Raw genomic sequence first — 7423 nt, forward strand, 5'->3', positions numbered from 1 at the left:
TTTCCTAACAAGCATTGTTAACTCCTCCTTTATTATTCCCCTACTATCCCTTCCCTTCCACCTCCACAAGTCCACTCACCTCCTCCCTTCCCCCGCCTCAATTGTAAAGTTCATTTTACAACCTAGTGTCTTGTGCATCTCATTGTTACAATGGGTGAACCTGTATTCCTATTAAAGCATTTTCTTTTTCTCCTTCCCATCCAAAAATTTGAAGAGACTATATACAAGATGTAGGTGCACCAACTTCAAATACAGTGAAAATAAGTGATTTAACATGGGGTCCGAACATATAAAGAAACAAAAAAAAAACCATACTGAACGTTATACGTATGTGAGAAACAATAGCAAGAAAGAAAAAAACACTTGTGTCACTAACTTCAGTTCATTTACCTTAACATAATCTTTTCTGGTCATATGTACATAGCTTTTGACCTTTTCTGCTTATCCCAGACATATATTAGTTATTGAAAATTAGGGAAACCATGGGACTTATGTTTGTTTGGACTTGGCTTATTACACTTCATAATCTATTTCCCAAGTCTTTCCACTTCCTAACAAATTAGGCAATGGAATGACAGGAATTTGCCTGTCATCCTTAAGCAGGGGCCATGTTAATCTTCTCCGTATCATTCCAAATTTAGTGTATATAATGCTTCCTCAATACTTCTCAGGGAGCAGAGGAGGGAAGGCCATCCCTCACCCTCCAGTACTGGAGATCTCCATCTTGGATACTGACAATGCTCGGTGGAGCTGCTAGCTCCAACTTAAGCCTTGGATGAAAACTAGAGTCATTTAGTAGGTCACAAGAATCTAAGCTGACCTGCCAGACTGAGCTCCACCCAGGGAAAAGTCACCCAGCTCAGGCGCTAGCCCCAGGAGTGGCTTTCTTCACTGGGTAATCAGAGCCAGAGGCTGCCCCTCCTTTAGCAGCCATGACAATCAATTGAAATTCAGTAAACAGAAACCCTGAGAGTGACTCCAGGCTGGGCTCTGTGAGTTTATCACAAACTAGCCCCTGGGAAAAGCTACTGTTTGCTGAAAGGCTTCAACACTACCCAGAACCTAGCCTCATCACAGCATCTCCAAACTTGAGGAAAAAGCCGTCTCCCTCTTTTGTGATACTCAAAGCAGATCTCCCTTCCATTGAACTAACCTGGGAGGAGGATCACAAAATCCTGGGTAAAGCAGAGCATCTTTCTGCCTGTTCAAACAAACTGACTTAAGAAACCAACCAAGCCACAGGAAAATCAAACACCACAAAAAGACCAGAGACTCCAACCTGAGGCTGGTTATGGACACAAGGGAGATACATGATTTTTCCTACCCCTCACAAAAATTTTGTTTTCCTTTTTCTTTTTTTTTTTTGGTACCATTTATAAAAAAATGTTTTTGGAAACTTTTTTTTAATTTTTACATTTTTTGAAAAAAAATTTTTCTAGTAACTTTTTTTCTCTTATAATTTTTATTTTAGGAGTATATGTGTGTGTGCATGTTTCTTTCTTTTCTTTTTCTTTTAAAAAAATCTTTTTGTTTTTTGTTTAGCTCTACTGAACTTCTGATCTTTTCTTCTTTTTTCTTATCCTTTTCACCTTTTCTTCTCTTTTGTTCTTCTTTATGTGACTTAATTGTTGTTCTGAACATCCTCAGATAAACCCGTAGTCGATTAGTAGACCTTATCCCCCATTGTGTACACACTTAATCCACAAATTCATTACTCAATTCAAAACCTTTTAGACTTAAATTCCTTAATATTACCACTACCTCTTTATACCTATATAATATTTTAAGTATTTTTATTTTTAAGTTTTTCACATCTCCTTTATATTCCTCCCCGTCTCTCATTATATTCACGTTCTTCTCTGAATAGTTTGTATTCCTTTCTGCATCATATTTTTAATTTTTACTTTTCTACATTTTGGTCACTTTTTTTCCCTTTCTCTTTCTTCTTTTTTTCTCTCTCTCTACTTTCATCCTATCCAACTTATTTCCTACTTTGAGATTAGGACTCAGTTAACTCTCCCTGTACCTTCCCACATCACTCTATTCCTATTGTTTACCCAAATCTCTCCCTAAACCTAATAATTTCTGGTTTACCAAATTCTTCGCAGCCGATTAATATATAGTTGTTTAATGTTGAATAGATGTATCTGTTGAACTAGATTTTATCTGCAGAATATTGACTGTGCAAATACAGATTTTGGGTGATGCTTTCCTTAAGAAAGCGTTCTAGCAAAAAACTGTTGTTATTTTCATCCCAAATGGGTAGAGTAATTTGGAAAAACACAAGAAAAATGGCAAGTCCGGGTATCTTCACTCCCACTCATGATAATCAGGAGACAGAACAGATAAAGGAAAACTCCACTGCTGGCAAACATGATAAATGAAAATATTGAAAACATACAAAGGACTCTGTATGAGCATGATAGGTAAAGAGAGAAGGCAAACAAAAGGTCAATGCAGGAAAAGATTGAAAACCTACAAAGGACTATGTATTAGTGTGATAGGGAGAGAAAAGAGGCAATCCGAAGATTTATACAGGAATATCATGAGCGTGAGGAAGGTACTCAAAAAAATGATACAGGATTTGCGTGAGCAGATAGAGAATACTCAAAGAGAAAGGAAGGAAAGGCGTGACCAGGCTGAGAACACGCAAAGTGAACAACAGGATGGCATGAACATCAGGAAGCTAAGCAAAGAGTAATACAGGAATTGAGAGAGCAGGATGAGAATACACAAAGATCACTAAAGGTATTCATGGGAGCCATTAAAAAAGAGCTGAAGGAAGTCAGGGAGACCACAAAGGGAATGCTGAATGGAACCCAACAGAAGGAATGGAAGTCCAAGGAAACCATAAAAAATCAAATAAGTTATTTCAGAATAAACACTGGACACCCAATTAAGGAATTTAAGACGTTCATTCAAGATCTAAAACAAAGCTGCAACAAAGAATTTGAAGCCATCAAAACTGACTAATTAGAAGGAGAAGAAATTAAAATTAAATTAGAAAGTCTTGACAGCAGGTTAGACCATGCAGAAGATCGAATCTCAGGGATTGAAGACAGCCTAGATATTATAGAGAAAGAACATACATCCATCCAAGGCAAATCCAAGAAATATGATAGATCTATCCAACAATTGGAAGACACCATCAGAAGGCCTAATATGAGGATAATGGGTGTAGAGGAGCACCTAGAAACAGAAGTTAATGGTCTAGGAAATTTGTTTAACAGGATCCTAGCAGAGAACTTCCCAAACATACAAAAAGATAGGCCTATTCAGATATAAGAAGCTTTTAGAACTCCAAATAGACCAGACCAGAATAGAACACCCCACAGTCAAATTATAATACACAGGATCAACTCAGACAAAGGAAAAGATCCTTAAAGCTGTGAAGGAGAAAAGATTAATCAGCTATAAAGGGAAACCAATTAGAATCACCTCAGATTACTCAAAAGAGACAATCAAGGCAATAAGAGCCTGTAACGATGTATGCCATGCCCTCATATCAAACAATTACCAAGGAAGAATATTCTACCCAGCTAAACTCTCCTTCACAACTGAAGGCCAAATAAAAACCTTCCATAGCAAAGAAAAATTGAAACAATACATCTCCACCAAACCAGCCTTACAAAAGATTCTTAAAGATGTCCTACACATAGAAAACCAACAAGACCATAATAAAGGCCAAGAAACTGCACCCAAACTGAGAATCCAAGAACCAAAGGAAGAACCCAGGTTTAGGGGCCCCCAAGAAGGTGGATAACAAGGCAGGAACCCCCAAATACCTCTCAGTCTTATCTCTCAATATTAACGGACTTTAGTCTCCATTTAAGCGACATAGACTGTCTAGTTGGATTAAAAAACAAGATCCTTCTGTCTAGTGCCTTCAGAAGTCACATCTAGCCCGTAAAAACAAAAACATTTTCAATGTTAAAGGCTGGACCAAAATCTACCAAGCAAGCGGCCCCCATAAACAGTTGATAGTTACAATCCTAATATCAGATAAAATAACTTCAAATTAAAATTTGTGAGAAGAGATAAAGAAGGTCGCTACAAGCTATTTAAGAGATCCCTCCTTCAGGAGGATATTTCAATTCTAAATATCTATTCACCAAACAATGGAGCACCCAAATTTATCCAATAAACACTACTTTCCCTCAAATCCAACATAGATCCAAAGACATTAATTGTTGAGGATTTTAATGGACCAATCTTCCCAATAGATAGGTCAACTCGGCAAAACCTCAACAGAGAAACCGCAGATCTAAACAACTGCACAGATCAACTAGTTGTTACATCCATCTACTGAATATTTCACACAGCAGCATCAGAATACATGTTTTTCTCAGCAGCACAGTGAAAATTTTCCAAAATACACCACATTTTAGGTCACAAAGCAAACTTGTACTAATTCAGAAATATTGAAGTTATATCATGCTTTCTCTCTGACCACAAGGGAATACAATTAGAACTCAACACCGAATGCCACCAAAGAAAGTCCTGTAATACACAAAGGTTGAACAACACACTATTGAATGACGAGTGGGTCATGGAAGAGACTAGAAAGAAAATTCAAATTTTCATGATATTCAACAAAAATGAGCACACAAATTACCAGCTCCTCTGTGACACAGCAAAAGCAGTACTCAGAGGCAACTGTGTAGCTCTGAGTTCCTACATCAACAAATTGGAGTGATCTGAAACCAACAATTTAACGAGACATATGAACCTCCTTGAAAGAGAGCAGCAAGATAAACCCCAATCCAGTAGACGGAAAGAAATAATTAAAATTAACTCAGAATTAAATGAATTAGAATACAAAAAAGTATGGAAAGAATCAAGAAAACAAAGAGTTGGTTCTTCGAAAAAATTAACAACATTGACAAACCCTTAGCAAATCTTATGAGAAAAAGAAGAGAACACACCCAAATAAATAAACTCAGAGATGAGAGTGGAAACATCATCACAGAAAGAACCAAGATTCAGAACAGTATAAGGGAATACGTCTCAAAATTTTATCTAATAAGTTTGAGAACTTGGCAGAAATGGACGTTTTCCTAGCAAATATTGACATGCTAATACTAAACGAAGATGAGTTAAACCATCTTAACAGGCCCATATCAAGCATTGAAATAGAAACAGCAATAGGAAACCTCCCATCTAAGAAAAGTCCAGGACCAGATGGTTTTACAAAGGAATTCTACACAGGCTTCAAAGCAGAGCTCACACCAATACACCTCCAACTCTTCAATGAAATTGAAAGAGAAAGTTCACTACCGAACACATTCTATGAAGCCATCATCACCCTCATCCCAAAATCAGGCATGGACTCATCAAAGAAAGAGTACTATAGACTAATTTCTTTGATGAACATTGATGCAAAACTTCTCAACAAAATTTTGGCCAATCAACTTCAACAATTCATCCAAAACATAATACACTATGATCAAACAAGATTCATTTCAGGGATGCAAACCTGGTTCAATATATGCAAATCAATTAATATTATTCATCACATCAACAGGGGCAAGGATAAGAACCACATGGTTATCTCAATAGATGCAGAAAAAGCATTCAACAAGATCCAGCACCCCTTTATTATGAAGGTTTTGGAAAACTTAAGAATCCATGGAACATTCCTCAATACAATAAAAGGTGTACATGACAAACCTAAAGCCAGCATTATACTTAATGGTGAAAAACTAAAGCCATTTCCTCTTAACTCAGGAACAAGACAAGGATGTCCCCTCTCTCCACTTCTCTTCAATCTAGTTTTAGAATGCCTAGCTACAGCAATAAGACAAGATGCAAACATAAAGGGGATCCAAATAGGGAAAGAAGAGATAAAATTCTCCCTCTTTGCAGATGACATGATCTTGTACTTAAAGAATCCCATAGACTCGACTCCCAAAATACTCAAGCTGATTCAAAACTTTGGCAAAGTAGCAGGGTATAAAATTAACCCCCCAAAATCAATGGCTTTTCTGTTTTCCAACAATGATAAAAGTGTGGCTGAAATTAGGAAACTACTCCATTTGTAATAGCCCCACAAAAAATAAAATACCTAGGAATTAACTTAACCAAAGAAGTGAAGGACCTCTATGATGAAATCTTTAAAAACTTGAAAAAGAATATCAAAACAGAACTTAGAATTGGGAAAACTTTCCACGTTCCTGGATTGCAAAGATTAACATCGTAAAAATTGCAATACTTGCCAAGGCTATCTACAAATTCAATGTGATACATATCAAAATTCAAACCTCCTTCTCCAAGGGAATAGAAGAGGCAATCCAAAAATTCATATGGAACAATAAAAGATCCCGAATAGCAAAAACGCTCCTCAACGGAAAGAACACTGCTGGAGGAATATCAATACCAAATTTCAAACTCTACTCTAAAGCCATAGTAATCAAAACAGTTTGTCACTGGCACAAGAACAGACCTCAGGACCAATGGAATAGAATTGAAAACCCAGAAATGAACCTACAGACCTATAGCCATCTAATCTTCGATAAGGTAACTAAAAAAATAGAATGGAAGAAAGACAGCCTCTTCAGTATATGGTGCTGGCAAAATTGGTTAACTACTTCTAGAAAACTAAAGTTAGATCCTTACATATCAGCCTGCACCAAAATCAACTCGTAATGGATCAAAGACCTCGGAGTCAGAGCAGACACTCTGAAAACATTAAAGAATGTAGTAGGAGAAACCCTAGGTCTCTTTGTCACAGGCCGAAATTTTCTTAATAGCGTCCCAGAAACACAACAAATCAAAGAAAGGTTGAACATATGGGATTGCATGAAGTTGCAGAGCTTCTGCATGGCAAAGGACATAGCTAGCAAGATCAATAGAAAGCCCATGGATTGGGAGAACATCTTCACTAGCCATACAAAGGACAAGACTCTCATATCTACAATATACCTGGAACTCAAAAAGTAAATCTCCCAACAACAAATCCTCAAAGAAACAACGGCCCAATAAATATGTGGGCTAAAGAGTTAAAGAGAAACTTTTGTGAAGAAGAAAGAAGGATGACCAATAGACACATGAAGAAATGCTCAACCTTCCTAGCCATAAAATAAATGCAAATTAAAACAACATTATGATACGACCTCACCCAAGGAAAATAACAACAGATGCTGGAAGGGATGGGGACAGAAGGGAACATTACTTCGTTGTTGGTAGGAGTGTAAACTTGTTCAACCTCTTTTTGAAACTAGTATGGAGGTTCCTCAAAAGACTCCACATAGAGCTCCCCTATGACCCAGCAATCCCACATTTGGGAATTTACCCAAATGTTTACAAACAAGACCACACCAAAGCTACCAGCACAACTATGTTTATTGCAACATTATTTACTATAGCTAAGATATGGAACCAACCCAGATGCCCCTCAGTAGATGAATGGATCAAGAAAATGTGG

At 37.1% G+C, this 7423-nt stretch overlaps 1 non-coding gene across 1 annotated transcript; it reads right to left on the reverse strand.

The window, feature by feature from the left end:
• Positions 1-554: 554 nt before the first annotated feature.
• Positions 555-664, reverse strand: LOC138807745 (U6 spliceosomal RNA). Its single transcript, XR_011366260.1, has one exon. It is a non-coding gene; the product is annotated as a U6 spliceosomal RNA (small nuclear RNA).
• Between the last annotated feature and the right edge of the window lie 6759 nt (positions 665-7423).

Source organism: Dipodomys merriami, unplaced genomic scaffold (genome assembly GCF_024711535.1).
Source record: "Dipodomys merriami isolate MVZ:Mamm:240054 unplaced genomic scaffold, mDipMer1.0.p SCAF_43, whole genome shotgun sequence".
Taxonomy (NCBI): domain Eukaryota; kingdom Metazoa; phylum Chordata; class Mammalia; order Rodentia; family Heteromyidae; genus Dipodomys; species Dipodomys merriami.